We start from the raw sequence: 20,879 nt of genomic DNA, 5'->3' as shown, positions 1-20,879 counted from the left end.
TGTCCATAAAAGTAACTTTGAAACTCTCTTGCTACATTGGGACAAGTCCATGTATGTAAATGCAAGGTATAAATATGGACATTTGTTTTTTTGAAAGCTTTTCACAGGTCTGTTATTATTTCCCCCTAAAATGTGCTGATATTTCAATGTTAGTAATATGCCCCAAAAAATATGTTGTTTTTTTTTATGTTATTGTAGGTGAGGCAATCGCTAATTATATTAGCCAGGGCCGCGCCTCCGCGACAGGAGGCGGCCATGTTTCGTCGCCATCTTTCTCCTACGGATCCCCAAAGGAGACAAACATAGCGAATGTCGTTCCTCAGCATGACTGAGTACAGCGTGTGTAACAAACGCCATGCGCCCCCCCCCCCCCCCCCGTCACTTCAGGGAATACTAGAAGTCGTTTCAGATGTGATCAGAGCGCGCGTGAACAGAGAAAGAAAGGCAAAGAGAATATTTAGAGGCAATATGCAAATGTAAGGCAAACAGTCATGTCCCATGTAAAACGGGAACAAAGAAGTCAAAATCCAGCGTGATCCGGTAAATGTGTGTGTGTGGGGGGGGGGCGGAATAGCTACCCCTCCCCACCCTTCGTCCTCAGTTTAACCTTTCTAACTGGCACCTGCAAATTAGATATTCGAGATAACATTTGGTTTAAGGTTTCTTTCTTTTTTTTTTTTCCAAGAAAGTTGTCTTCCCCCCGCCTTTTTTGTGTGTGTGTGTGAAAGAAAAACTCTTACCTGGCTGACAGTTTCGGCTGTTGGTTTAGCCTTCATTGGAGCTGTCACTACTTTCTAGTGACGTGTCTTAAAAACAGCTGACCGGGTCAGGAAACCTTCAAAATAAAGCTGCGCTCACCCCATAATTTTTTTTTTTTTAAAAAACATTGTCTGAAAAAAATGAAACCTTCAACTTAGCGCGTGCGTCAAAATGCAAATGAGGAATTTTTAACATAAAAAAAATAATCTGCTGGGTAACCATTTTCCGGCAAACAAGATTCTTTGTTTGACATTTTCCTTCTCTTTCGAGACACGATGGGACTATTTCCTCTGGCTCTAAAATGTCCTTTGTCCATCCACGTCACGGTTTTCCCCTCTCAATCCGAACGGAGCCTGCTAATTAACCAAAGAAAAAAAGCAACTCTTAAACACTTGTTCAATTTGTTTGTTGGACTTCCTGTCATGCTACAGCCTTGTCGCATACGGTACACTGCTCATGATGGATGCTTCTGCTGTGTATACACTAAACTCAAACAAATGGAGTCTTTAAATGGCTCCCGCCTCTCAAATACAACTCTCAAGAGCTTTTCTCGAACAACCTTCCTGTTTGTGTGTGTTCATAAAATAAAAGACTCTCAACCTCAACGAGGACAAAGCGCTATAGAAAACGGACGGCTGGATTAATGAACCATTAAATCCACCCCACGCTCGAAACGCTCGCCGCTCATACTTTGCTGTTTTACAAGCGCATCTGTTCTCTGAGGTTTTTTTTAAAAATTTTATTTATTATTTTTTTTAAAGGGGGTATGACAAATGAACGGCAAGTTGTTTTTCCCGAGCGGATTTGCATTAAAACTCAACTACATTATTGTTTTGACAAAGGTAATCCTCGACTCTGTGGATTAAAGGGAACCCAACTGCAATTATGTGTAATGACTTTTAAAAGCAGTCAGTACATTTAGAAAGCTCAAAAAGAGAGTTTTTTTTTTTTTTTTTGCAAATGAAGTGCTCCTCCCAAAATCAGTGTCAACTTTTTTTTTTTTTTTAACTGAAGCATGTGACTGGTAACAAATTTGCCATTTATTCCCTTTTTCTGCATTTATGTTACCCGCCGGCATTCCTGAAACAAATCCGAACAAATTTCACGGGCAACCATTGTTATTGTTTGCCAATTAAGATCAATCAATCAAACCCGTTTTCTGATGGTGACAGTTTGCCTTTGGCGCGTACGGTACATCAAAACGAAACCCCTCCCTCGCATATTTATGGCGTGCCACGAACAAATTCATCTCTTGATGTGTTTGTGGAACCTAAGATGCCACAAGGGGGTGCCTTCGCCTCCCCGGCGATTGGAAAAGTCGTAATTAGTGTCATGGAAATATTGTTGAAGTGATTCATCTCGACTGAGACGAGCGTCTGCGCATGTCAGGGAGGAGCTCCGTTGAGCCTGGTTGCCACCGGTAGTTGCGCGACGCTCTTCTGCATCCATGCATGAACATCCATGCACATTTCCGATGCAGTTTTATTTTCTCCTCAAATAATCTGTAAACCATTGTTCGAGAATAATGTTAGAAAATGAGTTTGAAGTCTTCCGTGATAAGAGTTTGTGGTATAGTTTGCTCGAGTCTATAAATAGAGGCAATTCACAAATGACTTTTAAGTGGGGCTTGTCAATTTCTTGTTGTTTGTTTGCCGTCTTCACAATCCCCTCGTCCAATAAAGTTGGAGCTTGGAGCACAATCTAACGCACTTTAAAACTGTTGATGCACAGAGAGAGAGAGAGAGAAAAAAAAGAATGTTTCACATCCTCTGTGGAAGTGATAAAGTGCACAAATTGGTTGCTTGAACAACACCTTTGTTTCAAGTTATCCGAGCTCATGGCTTTACGCTTTGTCATTGAAAGTCAGCGCCGTGCCCTAAAAGTGCTCTAATGGGCCCCGTAATGCTTACTTTGACTGATGGCATAATGAGGACTTAATAAATATGTATGGGTCACACATTGTGGATTATTAAAACGGCACGCTAAGAGGTCAAACTCAGGGGGAGCCAGTCGATGGAGGCGGCTTGCCGCACTTGACTCCTTGATCAGCGGCCACGTTTTGTGCCGTCGCTATTTATGATATTTGCTCGACAACGATGAGAGTCTAAATGAGCTGCAAATGGAATCTCCTGGTTTTTTTGTTTTTTTTTTAACCAGCTCTGGACCACAGCTTTCATTTTGAAGCTAATCCAGGAAAAGTTGCCTTGTCAGCTCAGTTTTTTTTTTTTTTTTTACTGTGTGTGCTGCTGAGCGCTAAGCTGCATGCGGCCACGCCGCATCTTGCTGCTGTCTAAGCAATGTGACACAGCAGCTTCGCCTTGTAAACAACGGACGACTGCCAAGTTTTCTGGCTGGTCTTTAAACACATTTGGACAAGAGGACGTCACGACATGAAGGAACTGGCATCAGATTATTTAGCTGCATCGGGAGTGGCAAAGTCAATTCCGGGCCAGAACTTCGTTTGTCTCGGTTGTCAGGTTCCCATGACGCGTTTCTGGTCTACGGCTCACAAATATTTGCTCCATGATTCTCGTTAAAAGTTTGACTTGAGCGGTAATTCCTCTCCGGGGTATTGGGTGTGAAACTGAAAGATTTGGTATCGATCCGAGACCAAGTATATCACTGATAGCCATTTTTTTGTTTTTTATTGAGTTGATGCATCGTGAAATCGTTAATTGTGTTATGCAGTGTACACAGGAGAGAACCTGAAACTCAAGTATCAATCTCATTATATTAGTATCAATATCAACACTGGTATCATTATCAATATCGATACCGATGCCATTCGATGATCGGCCAAAATACGTATGGACGCGTGGAGCTGCCACCGGGGAGAAAACAACAAAAAAAAAAAAGTCATTGGAACCAACTGGTAAAGTCATTCGAACGTGCTACAAAGTCGTTTTAGTAAAATATAGGCTCAATGCTACATTTTTTCCCCCCGTAGGGCCACGGGGTGTTGAGTTGGTCATGCGATGGTGCACGATACCCCTAGGCATTATGGGGAGAAATAAATATACATATTTTTAGTGTTCACCGTATGTTTTATGCAGTGTGTTCGAGCGACATAGCCTAGCCAAAAGTGCTAACTCCACATTAGGAGTTGCACCCTTCCATCTGTACCCACCTTGTTGTTTTGCTTGTGAATCACCTGGCTGAAAAACAAACATTCTGTGCTCCAAATGACTGAAGTCGTTTGGGCTCGTCATTGTCGAGGCAAACTAACATTGTGTCCACTTGTGATAGTTTAGTAGCTTGAAAATCCATTGGCGCACGAGGGTCCCTCCCGGTGATTAAATGCTTGTTATTTCTGGAGGAAATGAGACAAATGACACTCAACAAAGCTCATTTCCTGAGAACTGGCCATGTATACACGACATAAAGGTAATCAGGCCGGTGCAAGTGATTCGGCGAGCGTACTTATTGATTTTTTGATTGATTTTTCAGGCCAAGGTAGCTGTGATAGGTCCAAATTGCAACAATTACCTTTCGTGATCTTTTATGGAGGATTTTAGATTTTCAATAGATGGGGGATATTTATTTTGTTTTACCCTTCTAACTTTCAAGGATTGTTGTTTTGTGTCAAAACAGGATTGCTACTACCGGTAATTTCGAAGGGACCTCAATTGAGAAATTCGAGTTAGCTCAGATCATGGCATAAGTAATTAAAATAACGTACTTCTTCCCTCTTATCAAACTGGTTGTATAAGTCAACTTCAAACGTTTTAGGATACTGTGTCTGAAAGCACGAATATTTTCTGGCAAACAAAATGTCTGAGTAAAGTGTTTTCAGTCAGTCAAATGTGAACCGCACAAAACCTCTGAGTCGTTCGACGTGCAGGGAAACCTTTTCTCTCATGCATCAACGTGAACGGACGCATCTTTTTGCAATATGGCTGCCAACGCGGCTGTATTTTTTTCCTTTGTAATTTATTTAGTTTTAAATGAATACAGTATTTTGGAAAACCCCCTCGAAGCATTAAAGCCGCAAAACCCGAAGCGTAACGATGACTGTATTTTATATTACGAGCTCATCCAAATATGTGCTGGCACACGCGTGGGTTGAGTTCCCACTCCGTGCTGGTGCCAACGTGCGCGTGAAAGGTTGCTCGTCGCTCTACGTGGCCTGCGATTTACGTGCCAATGCCGTAGGTCGCCCACCCCTCCTATGGAGTCCTGCCCGTGTAAATCAGAACATCCTGCCCCCGGATGTCACCCATACGCTCCACCTCTGCCGCAAAGTGTCGGCTGAATCCCGGCGTGAATCATCAAGTGTGGGATTATACGTGATGAGTCACGTCAGCCGAGGGATGCCCCGCTGTGCCTTTCAAAGCGGGCGTTGGCAGCAGTACTTTGCATGGGTGGCACGGGATGGATTCAGGAGGATGCTGGTGAGAGCAAAGTCCCGCGGCTAAACATATCACGTTTGCCTCGGGAAGTCAACGATGACAAGACCGTTTTGTCTGTTTATACCCGAACGGGAACAAAGTTCATTTTGACGCCATTCATTCGGATGAAGGAATCGGGAGACTCAAAGCATCCTCATAATTGAACTACTTTTGTGTTTCCTCACGTTAGTCAGCGTTATTAAAAATTAGCTACTTGACATGAGTCAAGCTCTGATCCGAATTCCTAAAAGACCATCAAAAGGGCAAGGCAGCGCATTTCATACACATCAGCCAAGGTAACTCAATGTGCTTCACAGATTACAAAACAACATTTCAAGGAAACGTAAAGGCAAGCAAATTGAAGACATTTAAAAAAAAAAAAACGGGAAGAAGTGAAGACATTTAAAAGCAAAGCAGATGAGTAAAAAGTACTGAACTAAACTTACTAAAAGAATGTACAGCACAAGGGCGTGAGTTGGGGAGAAACGTGATGGCAGAAATGCTTTAAAAGACCTTTGTGATCAATACGGCAAACAGAAAGTTTGACCTGGATTTAAAAGCATTGACACTACTTGAGTTCTGTTGGCATCTTATTCCATATTCGTACAGCATAGCAGCTAAATGCTGCTGCGCCATGTTTACGTTGAACTCTGGAGTCCGCCAGTTGACCCGAGTTTGCACCATCTTGACACCCAACTATTGTTTTGCTCATTCATCGATCGGACAAAAACAATATGGAGCAGCGTTTGAAATGCAAATATCTGTCATTCAATGGCTCCATCCTCGAATCTGCCGGCCAGAAAATGGAGGACGTTCATGTGTGCTACTGGCTGCCCCACAGAAATCAACTCACTCAAAATTTGGATATTATGTTGCGCCTGCATTTCATCCCAAATCACAATCAAAAACAATGATGCCTATTCAAGTTGTAGTACAGGCCAGTGCAAGTGCAACCAAACCATGTCTGCCATCTAGTGGCGAATGGTGACATCACAACTTAAAACTATAGTTCTAACTCTTCTAGAACATGTTGGTCATAAAAAGTGTGCTATTTTTAACTGCAGCTCAACTGATAACCGAGTAACCCATTTCGTCTGGTAGCTTTACTTCATCGGTATGGTTCGTGTTTACTTCGTCAACCCAAAGCACTCTGGGTAAAAAAAAAACATTGGCCGGGTCCTAGCACTGAGCAAGCTATTTCACCCAATGTGTCGTTAGTTTTGACCAAGCAGTTTTATAGTGTAAAGGGGCAATCTGGGAACCGCAAACTGTCATTGTCAGCTTTGCGGAAGGCATTTTCTCACATGCGTGTGTTGAAATGTTTCTCAACACCGCTCAAAGACAGCATCGCGCGCTCCCTTTCAGCGCCAAAAAGAGCACGGCGTGAATCCCGAACAGCAGAAAGTCCCATCAATTCGCCAGTCCCACTGTGATCATGTTTACGACTATCAAATCTTCACCACATATATTTTTGGAATCAACTTAATGGATGTAAAATACGCTTGGCCTTCCGTGTCCTCTAGCATCTTTTTTTTCCTTCTTCAACCGACACAATACTTTCACGCTTTGGTCAAATGACAGATGGCTTTGTTTACTTTGAGAACGCTAGTATTCTATTTTTTGGTCGTTTGTTTGTTTTGTGAAACGGGCCCGGCAACCTGCTCCTATTGCCGTGGCGTCCTCCATCTTGAGTGTTAAACAGAAACAAACAAAGCATGGCAGCTCCCTCCGGCTTCTCCTGTTTACGTCGATCAGAGACCGCAGTGTAGACGGCGGCAGAAATGAGGAGGGGCGCCACCCCATCTCCCGATCTCATCACACACTGCGGCTCCCAACCAACCAACCTTCCTCGCCTCGACCCCCCCCCCCCCCCCCCCTTCCCGTGTGCGTGCGCACGTGCGCGAGCGAGCGATGCCCGTCGCGGTGAAAAGCGCATGTGCCGCGTGCGCGCGCGCCCATGTGGCTCGGCAGCTGACGCGACTTGGATACCGCATCCTCCTTCAGATACACACACACACACGAAGAACCCCCCCCCCCCCCCCCCCCACCCCCGCTTGTCTCTTCCTTTTCTGTTCATCCCAAACGGAGTCGTCGACCTCCTCTGCTTGAGCACCTTGGAATTTAACCAGCAAGCCCGGCACGGCATGACGCAAGGTGATTCCTGGATAGTCTTCACTGACGCGCCGGTAAGGGTGACATTCCCGCCTCACTGATTTACTTGTCAGAGCACAGTGACAGACGTGAGCGGACATTCCGAATGAAGGCGCGCTGTAACCAGGATCGGGATGGTCATGTGTGTGTTCGGATCCCCACGGCTGAGGGAAATGTCCCGTTTTGGATATTTTATGACCCGGAGACAACTTTGCACAGCGTAGCTGATTGGTCATGACTTCTGCGGGGACTTTTAGTATGTGTTGGGAAGTGTGCATCCATAATGCAAAGCGTTTTAATGGGGTAGCCATCACACCTGGTTTTATGTATCAACAACGTATTGGATTATTATTATTATTAGTTTTTTTTTTTTAAACTATCACGCTGATGACAACGCTTTCTTTGATGCTCCCCTCCCCTTCCTCTTCCCTTGTTATCCTTCATTTTGTCAGCCTCACTCAGAGTGGATGCTATTTCTGTATGTCGGATGAGCATCTTTTTTTTCTATATACAGTATATATATTTTTTTAAATCTCTGCGATCTCATTATCAATTCTCCGTTCATCTTCTCATCTCCGTGGAATCCGCAGGGAGGGAAGGGACGGGAGGAAAGTGTCAGGATCCGGCCGTCACTTAATGCAAGCAGAAACGGCGAAGGAAAAAGATTGGGAGGGCAAAGTAGTGAGAGGGCAATGGCAGATTGACGGGGGAGGTCCGCAGAAAAGAGGGCGAGGATCTGGGTGAGGAGAGGGAGGGAGGGCAGTGGGCACTCACACGGCCGGGAAAGTGCTTTTAAGGCTCGGGGGTCGACTTACTCCCATCCGAAAGGGGCAACGTGATATTCCGGCCTTGATCCAACCACATGGATGCACTCAGACGGTGAGAAGCATCAATATTTATCACATTGCCCCATTTCCAGAGGAGTAAACATGATAGCTCCACAGGATGGGAGAAATAATAATAGATCAAATCAAATCAGCCCCACCTTCGACACAACCTTTTTTTTTTCCACTGTTGCATTCACGATTGCTTTCCTGTGATTTTGTTAAAAATGCGCCGCCAAAGCGCACACAACAATCTAATTGCATCAAAATTGTTATTTTTAAATGGAGGTGGGATAAAATACGGAGATTCAAACATGCATCCAAGGTCTGTCGAATTTTTGGTGGCACAGTGGAGGTGAACGGAGCCGACCTGTTTCCTGAACGAAGCGGGGCTCTCATCATTCACTTTAATTTCAGCGCAGGAGAGGCAAAAACAGGACTGACTCGACATGCGTGACGTACATTCAAAAAGAACTGCAAGATCCCCACTTGTGGATGGAAAGTTGGTTGCTTCGAAGTGGACACTCGATGAAAGACGATCATTTGTTCAATGAATTGATATGATAATTCAGAGGATCACCGCACACTGTTGTCATGTTTCCGAATTAAAAAACGATGACGTCCATCCCTACACGTCCACGGACCTCAGAATCCGTCTGCCTGCGCCTCGCTCAAATCTACCAAAAGCTCCACTGTGCCACAATTTAGACCTGCCTTTATCTGGTCTAATGTCTAGTCTGGTCTCAGTCACCAAAATCGTCAGGTGCGCTGGGGGCGCGTAATTGGTAACATCCTGTCTGCTGCACGGTCTGCCGAATTCCCAAACACGTTAAACTAGACTTGCCCTGGCACAAAAATTACCGGTAAGATGCCGGTTTTTACAGCAAGTGCATGTCTACTAAAATAAAGCTCACGATGTGTTATGGATTTGCTGAAATAAGCCCCCGGTTGAGTCACCCCGCCTGCATCTGTTACCACGACGATGACTTGGGGCACAGCTTGGGTTTGGTTTAAAAATATATCCCGCCATGGGAAAATGTAGTTCTCATGGCGGAGTCGAGATGAGAACCTTTCGGGTGGTGTTTTCTCTCATGATACTGTAATTTTCATATGCAAGTGTTCAATATCCATATTTAGAGTCCCATGTCCAAATACTTGATGTTTTCAAACAAGAGGAATTTTGATATTCTCATCGCTGCATATCTGTAAGCAACCTTTGAAGACATTGGACAGTCATTACAACTGTTTGACATAAGTGGTGCCTTGAGATAAGAGTGACTGGACTCCAGAAGTTTTCAAAATACAAGCCGTGGCAGGTGTCTGCGTGACTGTTTTTGTCCCCCTGGTGGCCAAGTTGGGCACAACAGAAGAAGTCTCAATGCGATGCCCAAACTGTTGCATGCCTTTTATGACTGTTAAGTTGAATCAAGTAAAGAATATACAGGACTTATTCCACACTCTTTGCAAATGCAAACGTTGATCAATTATGTATGATTCGAATATAGAAGCAGGTCGGTATTGCACACCGAGAGCTCTGTTTGCCCTCCGAGTGGATTCGACTTCTACATTTGGATGACGTGGTGAAGTGCAACCGTCAAATGAATCATTTCCATGCCATTTTACTGCAGAGCCAGCGAGTGATCTGGTCCAAGGGTGACTCGCAGAGTGGCACCCACGATTGGACACCCCACCCACCACTCCACCCCCCTCCCCCTCTGACTTTCCCTGCAATTACGCTGATGCTGCCCGCTGCCAAAATGAGGAGCTAACAACTCATTTTACGCGCAATTTTTCTCCAGGCCGCCGCCGCAAATAATGGTCGTTAGCAATGTGGCTTCATGATTGAGCATGACGCGTGAAATGGACTTGGCAAAGCGAATCACATTTAATGATGTCCGAATGGGCTCTTGGCGCTCTGATGCTCGATGCCACTTTAATCATTTTAAACACTGCTGTACATGTATCGATATACCTACCGTAATAAACCGTTGAATAAGAAAATATAAGAAAATTACATTTGAATCTCATTCATAAAGAAAGAGATATCCAGCCATCCTTCTCTATATGATTACATAGCAGTTCATTACATCTGCAAGTGAGAGGGGCTGAGAACAAAGCCCAGAGGAACACTTTTCCGTATTAGAGCATGCTTCATACATTCCATAAAATAGTTGAGATCATAACCATCAAGAGGCCTATTTTTATTATTGTAAACACTTTTAACACCAAATGACTCATGTTCAATTAAAGTTTTCCATTTTAAAGTGTATAATGAATATTACGAGTGCCAGTGATATGATATGAATATGCCCCCGCCTTGAACACAGATAAGGGATGAAGTGTAGTGCAATCATTTGCATGTGCTAATCAGACGGGAGGCACGTCCTCATTTAAAAAAAAAAAAGCGATTTTTTTTTTTGTTTCCCAGCTCTCATTACTTTCTGCTCTGATTGCACATCAACAACAATGCGTCTCGGGCCGCATTCGGCAGACCTCGTTAGCATTTGCTTATCATGCGCTCGTTGCTCTTATTTTGAGAGAACACACAGTCGATCATATTTGTATTTTAATGGCACAGCTTTGAGTCACAATGAATAAATCTGACATTCACTTAACTTTTTTTTTAATGTTTTAATATTTGGGATATGACGTAATACAGGGCAAGCTGTTTATTTTCAGTTCATTCTTATCGTTGATGATCATCATTTTTGATTATTGTCATTCTAAATATAAATGTATATCAATATACTTTTTTTTTTTTTTTTTTTACATTAAACAGACAACACTAGATACATGCCGGCGTGTTGGACAATAAAGATGTATTCATTTTGCTATATTAACATAATTGAAGTTAAAATGCGGCACCAGCGGCAATCATTTCATATAACTTATGTTCTGGAACACTGGAAAATAATTCTATGTATAGGAGGTGGGGGGGGGGGGAAGGAAAAATCAACATTAACAATGCATAATTTAGCACTTTACCCTCCGTTAAAAATTCATAAATGTGTAATAGATGCTAGCCCTTGGTCTAATTGCATGATACGATCACGTACATTTTACATGGTGTTCATTTTCCTTGCACACACAGCACCAAAGTTGACCTGGGTCAAGAATATCCTCCCAGGATTTGTCTCTGTCCAATTATGAAGGGCACCGATATTTGCAAACTATATTCATGCCCTGTCTGACTTGAACAAATGGATGCTAAATCCTTAATCAATATTTCAGAGAAAACTGAATATTTTTCATGTCCCCCCCTCATGTTTTTACGCAGTTCTTGAATATTGGTGCTTATGTTGAGAATGTATGATTTTTTTTTCTTTTGCTGTTGTACTCTGAACCGATTCAAGATTCCCACCAGTGGGGGAATTTTTTTTTTATATATATATATATATATATATGTATGTGTGTGTGTGTGCGCGAGTGTGAGTGTGTGTGCATGCGCGTGTGTATCTATATACAGTATGTAATGTATGTGCATGTGTATATCTATCTATCTACCTATCGAGAGAGGGGGGGGGGGGGGGGTTATTATATGCAAAGTCATCGGATTGCTGAAAGAAGGACATTTCGGTTCTCCAATGTCAAAAGAGGTCATATTTGACTCTTGACAGTCAGTCAGGGTTAAGCAGTGAATAAATCATACATTCCATTTTAGCTACGGGAATTGCCACGAAGGCCCTTTATTGCATGTGAGAAGGTGCGGGGGAAAGTTTTCGGTCCGCCGAGTGGAACTGGTTTGCGGCACAAACGTGTTTGGATTTCAAACGGTTGTTGTCGATTTCAAACGGTTGATTTGGCGTGTGCCACCTCAGCCAGTATTAACAATAAACACAAGCCGCGGCGGCGTTTCATCGCCCTGATGAATGTTGCTGCCGCGCGGCCTTGCTAGCTTACTGGCTTGACATCACTATTAAATCTTTGACATCGGCCCTCCAACAGTCTTTCTGCTCCTCCCCCTCCTTCTCTTCCTCCTCCTCGCAGTTGGAGATCAATCAAAACTAATACATATTTAGTTGAGACCTTTCTCTCAGTCCCCCTCCTCCCCCTTGTGTGTTTGACACACACTCCAACATCCTGGAACGCTCGCCGCTGACAAAGTCTGCCGGGAAATCTTCGAAAGGCTGCATCACTCCTTCACAGCATGCATGGAAAGATGCGAAAAATGTTCCATGCGTACGTTGCACAATTTATGCTGGCGAACATCTAACACTATTAATGGCATTGCGACCCTCACTGGAAACTTGACAAACAAAATAAATGGGAATCCAACCTCTTAATTTCATGGAGAACGCATCTCAAAAGAAGAGCGTGGCACCGACTAAAGCAGGAGCGCTTTTCTCCAAAAAAATTACATTTCTCACCTTGGGTTTCTACTCGTGAGAATACAAAATAAGTCAGTATATAAGTCAAAATTCCGTTATAAGCCTTCTTTCAACTCGTCAACATCAGAATTTTATGTTGGAGTTTGTGTGATTATTTTATTTTCAAATTGTAGCATTCCTGTTGCAGAATATATCCCAATTTAGCAAAGCATTTGCTGAACAGCATGATGAAAAGTCTTTTTTAAAAAAAACGTGTTTACTAAACAGAAAACTGTTACCTTGCTAGCAGGTAGATTGATGTCCACACGAACACTTTATGCAAATCCTTAAAAGAGATTCCAAAACAGAACACATTGCTATTCCGCACGCCCGTTGGCCCTGCGCGCTAAAACCGAGGTCCGCATTTCATTTGCAAGCAAAATGAGATGAACTTTGCGTCAGAGTGGATCACTTTCCGCCTGTAATGGAAATGTCCGCGCTCTGCTCTTAGTCTGACGTATGGCAGATGCGCACGCGTGGACCTTTACAATCTGTGAGCCGCATGAAATGCAGGAGTGCCGCAGCCGTATTGAATGTGGCAAAGCGAAGCTATTTGTGTCGTTCACTTGCTCCTTGACCGATGTATGATGAAAACAAAAGTCATCGGATTCATACCGAAACCTTGTTTTGGATTGCATTGTGTCATTCTGTTTTGACAAATATTGTTTGCTGAGTTCATGGCGATCGCGGTGGCCACATTCAAGATGGCGGATGCGCTGACCAATCGCTCCGACCGGGCCGTCCGGTTCAGTGGGTGTCTGCCGCAAAATGGAATTTTTTTTTTCCTCACTTACCGTAATGTGACGCGCCAGTGACCGTCTAAATGCACGATGCAGGAAATAAATGTTGCCGAAAGTCGGTTAAATGCGATCGCTAGTCACTAAAATTTATTTTTGACGTCTGGACTTTGCTCACAAGCTTCTGAAGATATCGGAATGATCGCCCAAGTAATATCGATCTTATGGCGATAGCGTTTCTCTCTTCATTGAGGCACTCGCTACCAAGCGTCAACACTAAAATAGAAAAAATATCGGGGCGATGTTTTTCCAGGTCGATGCGGACACGGGTTGCGATGTCCACACAAACATTTTGGTGACGCGTGATTACAATTTTCTGACAAAAGTGATGTAAGCTTTATTTATCATAAGTGCAGTTCTCAAAGGTACATTTGTCAATCGGTGGACACCTTTTGACGCATGCCACTTTGACAAAAGCGCTGCTCGGCAACTGTGTGATGTCATCTTTTCAATCGGCAATGCACTATTTCCTCCGTATAACTAACTGGATGTTTCTGCGCTACTGCTGTCTAATTAAGCGCGACATTAAGCAGAGTTGCCGCTTATTCAAAGGCGAATGACAAATCAAGGCATCGCAGCGTCGCTCGTTTGCCGCTTGCTGACATTTCGGAAACGATCCACTCTGAAATGCGGCTCAGCGGGCTGTCGGGTAACTTTAGCTCATTGTCACTTCCGCTATTGTGTTGCCCTTCAAAACAACCTGCGGATGTCGACTGACCTTCAAAGTGGAAACGTTTTAGAGGGCTCGGAAGTAGTCATGTCATCTCGCGTCGAATCGCGTCGGCTGTTTTTAGACGACAATTTGAGAAGAACAAAAGAAAAGACTGGTCTGGGCGTCATTTTGATCTGTAAAACAGTTGATGACACCAATTTACCTGCTGTCCCAGTTTTGCCGGAGCCGTTAACATCTGCTTGGGAAGTTTTCGAAAGCTGCTTTGTATTTTTTATTTTTTTTAATTGATGGTGGCACATCTGCATGATGGGAGGACGTACCGAGTGTGTGACCAAAACAACGTTTGCCATGCTGGTCACTGTCTCATATTTCGGGCTTTGATGAAGAGCGTTTTAAAAATAGCTTGATGAACTTTAATTTTCAGAATTTACACGCTTGCCTCTTTAATTCTCCACTTGGACTTGACAGTTTGGGGTCAAAAATATTCAGCAGTTCATCCCTTTTTTTTATTTATTAAACGATTTGCGTGTTACTGCTGGAAGGCCAAGCAATAATCTGAAGAATTGATTTTGAGCCCGAGGAATGACGGGTGAAACGGATAACATTGTCAGCTCTCAAAATATTCATCAATCTTCTTGGGACAACCTGTTGTTTGCGACCGGAACACGATTAATGAATCAGAGCATATGACTCCAGTACTGGAGGCTTTGCAGTCATTCCCAGTCAGTTGTAGAATAGCATTTCAAATGATGCCACTGGTTTATGAATCACCAAAATGGCTTAGGTCTTGAATAAAGCAACATTTGGACAAAAGTATAAACCCGAGCTCAGCAGACTCGAGGACCCTGAGTTCTAAGCAAACATGGTGAAGCAGTATTTAGCTGTAATGCTGCACGCAAATGTAATAAGGTGCCAAGAGAAATAAAACCATCCCCAAGTATAAATCTTTTTAAATTCAAGTTAAAAAAAATACCCCCTCCCCACCACTCCCATATCTATTTTTAAATATTTCTAAAGCAGGGGTATGGGGATACTTTTTCCTGTGAGGGCCAAATAACTTTTCCCTTCACTGACGGGGGCCAGGGTCAGTTTGTAACAAAGTGTGACGATAGCAAAAATGTCTAAACATAAACATTGAGTGTTTTCCAAAAAGGCACAGAAGCAAATGTTCACACTTTCTGTGATCTTGACAGGAACCCCCTCCCCCAGAAAATAAATAACACTATTAATTAAGTAACACTCTTTATGAAATAAATAACCAATTAAATGTTCTATTCACGAATCTTTTCGCCATTATTCCGCTTTATTTGACGAGTGTGTCCAGGATTTTTTTATTTTTTGAGGGAGAGGTTTCTGTTAGAGCACAGGCTGCAGAAGGGTGGAACAGAATGTTACGTTCTATCCATGTTCAAGTCTCGATCACGTGGCCAGACTGGAAAAAAAAAAAAAGATAATGCATCTCTGGTATTGTTCGGGGGAGCCGGGCAAAATGTGGAGGCAGGCTGTAGTTTGGGGAAGGCATTTCTACAATCACTTTCTTTTTCTAAATCTTATTCTTGCGCTGTATGTTCCTTTAGTCATTTTAGAAAATGATTTTTTTTCTTTCTTGACTTTGCTTTTCAATGGCTGAAATTATTTGGTTTTGTAAATACCTTAAAATAGGCGGCCCGGTGGTCCAGTGGTTAGCATGTGGACCTCACAGTGCAGAGGTACCGGGTTCATTTCCAGTTCCGCCCTCCTCGTGTGGAGTTTGCATGTTCTCCGCGGGCCTGGGTGGGTTTTCTCCGGGTACTCCTGTTTCCTCCCACATTCCAAAAAAAAAACATGCACGACAGGCTGATTGAACACTCCAAATTGTCCCAAGGTGTGAGTGTGAGCGCGGATGGTTGTTGGTCTCTGTGTGCCCTGCGATTGGTTGGCAACCGGTTCAAGGGTGTCCCCGCCTGGGATAGGCTCGGGCACCCCCCGCGACCCTTGTGAGGATAAGCGGATCAGAAAACGAATGAAATGCCTTTACATTTTGGAATTTTAATGATGCGAAGCACATTGAGTTACCTCGTGTATGAAATGCGCTCGGTAAATAAAGCTGCCCTGACTATTGACATCAAAGGATCCCGGCTTATGTTGCAATTTTGCAAACAGTTTACCCAGTTGTTATTTTTGCGAAGTCTAAATCCTTGACTCGAACTCGTCATTGACTCCTGTTTTGCCATTCCAAGTATTCTCCCAATTTCCCGCCCCCCACGCATCTGCAATTCAGTAAATCAAGGTTCCCAGGATACTATTTGCAGAAATCCGCTTTGAAGTCCCTTGATACGTTTGGAGATAAATACGTCATCACCGGAAACAAAGATGCTGAATGACGGAAGGCGGGCAGGCAGGTTGCACTTCCATCACAACAAGTCAGTAATCTTATTTTTTTTCTCCCACCCACCCACTACTACCCATGGGCACATCTGCTCTGCTCTCGGTCGTTCTCATAGTGCTCCTTGCGTTTATTTATTCATGCGCTCAGACCACGCCGGGACTCGCCATGACCGGAGCTAAGTGCCGTGCTTTTCTCCGCGCTAATGTATGCAGATCACTGAGCTTAATCCCCCCCCCCCCCCCCTCCCCGTACCGTCTGACATGTTGATTCAGCATCTCTTGTGACTCATCGCTCAAGTAGCTCCCCTTGACACGTGCTCGCAGGTGAGATTTCATAGGCCGCATGTTAAGTTCTCATCAGGTTTCTTCGGAAATGAGTCTGAGGAAGAGAGATCTCGTTAGAATGCCGGGCCGCTCTGCCGCTTTGTTTTTCGTGAAATCCATCCCTCGGGCGGGAGCTACTTTGCTGAGGGCGAGGTGGGAGACATCAACGTCAAGGCGCGGCTTCTCCGTTCGGGTCTGACCAGGGAGCCAAAAGGTGCCTGATTGGATGCTTAGTCATCAGACTCGCCATCCAGGAAGTTTCGTTAATTGGTGTCCATTTTGCACCGCATTCCATTTTGGGGAATTTGGGATTCAACTGAAGCTAGAAAGAAAAGTGGGTCAAATTCAACTAAAAAAAGGAGCACTTGGAGAACATTCTTCTGCTTTCCGAGTCCCTGAAGCGGATCAGAAAATGGATGGCGGGATGTATAAGGGGTAACGGGCAGCTCTTAACCATTTTTATTTGGCCAGTCAGTCGGGTGGCCCTTCGTCCCCGGAAAATAATTGAAAGGACGGGAGAGCAGCTGCGCAGCTCTCACACTCTAGTCGGTCACGCGCATGCAGTGTCACCGTGTCAAAACTTTCCAACATTCGGCAGTTGATCTACACACCGTTTTGCGCTCATCTTCTCGGCTCTGCTGGGATTACTGCTTCATTTTCCCGACAAAAGTTTATTTTGCCTTCCTGATTCAAGTGCTCACATGCACAATAAGAAGAGGGAATTGTCCTTTGCATGAGAAGACAGAGGGGAGCACTCACAATAGAAGCATTTCGTTGTGCTTTTAAACACGCGAGTCGAAACTTAAAAGTATGTTTGCTTTAAATCAAAGTGAAGAAAAATATATAGACATTCAGAAAATGTTTGAGGTGTGGCCCCAAGCAATTTCCTGTGTTTGCAGAGTGGTTTCTTTTTGGGGTCCGCACCACAACAAAGGAACTCCAGCGAATTAGTTCAGTGCAATGCCAAGAATTCATATCGCGAGGCTTTCATCGCTCTCAGAAATGCCGATAAACGACAACTAGTATCACTCAGCATACACCTTCCTTGGAACGGATTTACATGGAAAACGCGTCTCTACTTACAAAACTTTCTAGTTAAGACATTTCTTCCAGAACCAATCAATTTCATAATTAGAGGTAACACTGTAACAAAGAGTGGACCTTAAAAAGTGTGAGTTGGCTGATTTTCGATGCATTGCCCCCCCCCCCCCCCCCCCCCCCCACGACCCCACCCTCCACATTACATTGTGGCCCAGAGCATCCCGCTAGCTTGGTTTTAGCAAGCAGTTGGCGCAACGCTAATTAGTCAGGCCTCATTCAGCCGACCCCTCCTCCGCCGCCCCAAAGTCACCGTGCTAATTACGCGCAGGTAGAGGTCGTTATGCAAATTGCGCCGCGCGAGCATCGGTCGGCGGGAAGGTTGGCCGCTGCGCGTCCTTCCCGCGCCGCGCGACCGTAGGTGAAGGATGTTGAATTACGTTGAGCATGATGGCGCGCACTCACAGTTGACACCTTCCGTGTCTTCAAAAGGTCAGCGTGTGTTTGTGTGCGTCCGGCAAGCGCCGAGAAGCTGCGGTGCCGAAACCTGCGTGTCCTCGCCATACTTTGGATGGAAGTGTTCCTCCTTTATCGTTTTGCTCATTTTTGTGCATGACATTAAAAGCGTGGTGGCCGAATGAATTAAACTCGTATCTCAAGGCGCCGCTGTCATGGATGTCAGTACACGTTTCGTAATTCAGCGTCGTGAATGTTTTGGTTGCGTCTCGTTTTCTGTTTTTTGACGTTTTGCAGGGCTGCAGCTTGATAGCACCTTACAATGAAAAAGAACAGCAGGCTCATTAACAACTTAAGGGCCCGCTGTACTTTTTTTCCTTTTTCCCCTTTTCCTTTCTAAATTAAAGACAAAAGCGGGAACGCGGGTGAGCCTGCAAAACAAGAGCGCCTCCTCAATTATTTACGGAGAGGAGCAGCGATGCACGAAAGGAGGCCTCTCCCGCGAAACGTTCACATGCTCGACGCACGTGACAGGGGCACGCGGCGACGAACGTTAATCAGTACGGCAACATCGCGCGGGGCTGTCACGCTGCGTAACTTTCAAAGCCGAGCGTCACGTACGTCATGCGACCGCATGTCTGCCGTCAACGAGCGACTTATTTGATGATTTAATTCTACTCATTTGAGGACTATTAGGCCGCGTTATCTATTAGTGTCTGTCGCTGAGATTTTTCAATCACAGGCAGCCGTGGAAAAAACGATTTCAACCACTGCGCCGCAGTGCAATTGTCTAATTTCACCCAATTGTTTGGAAAATGAGCATTTATTCATGACAAATAATGTGTCTTTGTTCCACGATGGATGCCAGTGACGTTATCGTGACAGGCGGAACAATGACTCAATTACAGTACTCGTACCGCACTTTGTGACCAACTGCTTTAAACACTGTCTTGAATTTGGGCGGTATGAACCATCGTGGTTCGCATACGCTGCTTCGTAGTGAAAGAATTTTAGGTTCGAACCCTTCGTTGAATATTTTCTTCGGATACTTCCTCCAACCTCCCGAAAATACACTTTAGCTTGATCAGAGTCTCTCAATTGTCCTGAGGTATGAATGTGTGTGTTTGTCTATAACAGCGGTCCGCAGCCTTTTTTTGCCCCACGTACCGGTTTAATGTCAGATTTTCAGGGACCGGCCTTTAAGCTGTGGCGGATCAATACACCAATAACACAATATATGATCTGATCTGCATGAAAACTGTGATATTTTCTAAACATAATGATAAACACAAATCATGACACGAGGAAGGTCCTATCTGGCCGCAACACTCTCTGGTCACTGTGGTCACGTTTAAACGTGCCTTCAAAATAAGATACCTCGCAAATACAAAGTGCACGAAAAATACGGCTCCCCATCGCCGCATATTACGCAGAGTGGGCTTGGTGCGTGGGAATCTCCCGTTGTGATAAATCTATTTTGAAGTAGGACTCCTGATACTGTCAATTAAACGTTGCCTTGATTTGCGTCAAGAGTGACATACTGTCGTCGGATGTAACAGAGAATCCGGTCATTTTTCAAAATAAAACATCTTTCAGATTCTGAAATCAATCAAACGGAAGTAATCTACGTTATTTATTCTTTCTGTGCGGCCTTGGACCCAACGACCCACGGACCGGTGGCAGTCCGCGGCCCGGGGTTTGGGGACCACTGGTCTATATGACTGACCACATCTCTGAGCCAAAGTTATCTGGAATAAACTCCAGATCATTCGTGGCTGGAATGAGGACTAGAGCAAAAAAAAAAAAAAAAAAAAGGTTGGACGGAAATACATTTTGGTTGCCGAACACAAATGTATTAATTGCCATAGGGAGAGTATTTTGTGCAACAAATGACGTTGCATTGTAGTTCCACTTAAAAGGAGAATATTATTCTGCATGTACGCCAATAAGAGTTTGTTTGCGCCATTGATGTGATTATTGTATCGAAGTTTCCCCAAAAGCGGGCCCGCTTTCACTCGTCACGCAAGCATTTCTATGAAAGAGCAAGCTTTTTTTCTGGAAATAAGCCTACCGGTATGGAATTGTTTTTAAATAGAGACCGGCCGCTGTGGTAATTACGGCGTGTCAAGTGTGTCAAACGTGTAATTAGAAATTAGCGTGCCTGGGAAATAATCTGAAAATACAGCGACTGCATGTCCTGCGGCGAAAACGCCGACTCATTATCAAAGCTGACAATAATGTCAGATGGCAGGCGAGCCCGCCGCGCGCCGACGGACGGACGGCGGGGGCGCAAGGACAGGCCGAACGGCTCCCAACGTGCTCTTGTCAAAGGACAAGTGGCCAAGACGTCCTGCAGCATTTTCATTAATGGCAGCTGAAAGTTAAGAGCCGGTAGCCCACCCCTCAGTCTGGTTGCCATGGAAACAGTGAAGAACTATACGCGGCGTAGATTTTCACAGAGTCCTGCTGGGGAGAGAGTTTTTGTCCGTTTTTTGATTATTTTTTTTTTAAATAAAAGAAAATGTGCAAGATAGGCAGAAGGAATCATAAATGTCTACCAAGAGCAGATTGTTTCGATTGCACTTGGCTCATCTTAGCTACTGACTGAAATATCAAGAATTCATACATACAATATGTGCTCCAAATACAAATAAAATCATGGCAAATGAATGCTTTATAGGTTTAAAGATAGAAATGTCAAAATATAAGCTGCATGCATCACTTTAAATATACTT

The 20,879-nt window shown here is 44.2% G+C and overlaps 1 protein-coding gene across 2 annotated transcripts in view; it reads left to right on the top strand.

Moving 5' to 3' along the window:
- Positions 1–20,879, top strand: part of lingo1a (leucine rich repeat and Ig domain containing 1a) — a 95,536-nt gene that overhangs the window by 8,075 nt on the left and 66,582 nt on the right. The window contains exon 1 of one of the 2 annotated variants that reach the window (XM_086109722.1): positions 7,230–7,333. The exons of the other annotated variant lie outside the window; for it this stretch is intronic. The gene's annotated coding sequence lies outside the window, so the exon portion shown is untranslated. Of the gene's footprint in view, positions 1–7,229; positions 7,334–20,879 lie in introns of those variants that run through there. 2 annotated transcript variants of the gene reach the window in all.

The sequence above is a fragment of the Hippocampus guttulatus genome, chromosome 4 (genome assembly GCF_054856545.1).
Source record: "Hippocampus guttulatus isolate MCC_2025c chromosome 4, RoL_Hgut_1.0, whole genome shotgun sequence".
NCBI classification, from domain to species: Eukaryota; Metazoa; Chordata; class Actinopteri; order Syngnathiformes; family Syngnathidae; genus Hippocampus; species Hippocampus guttulatus.
This window is presented reverse-complemented; position numbering and strand designations above follow the sequence as displayed.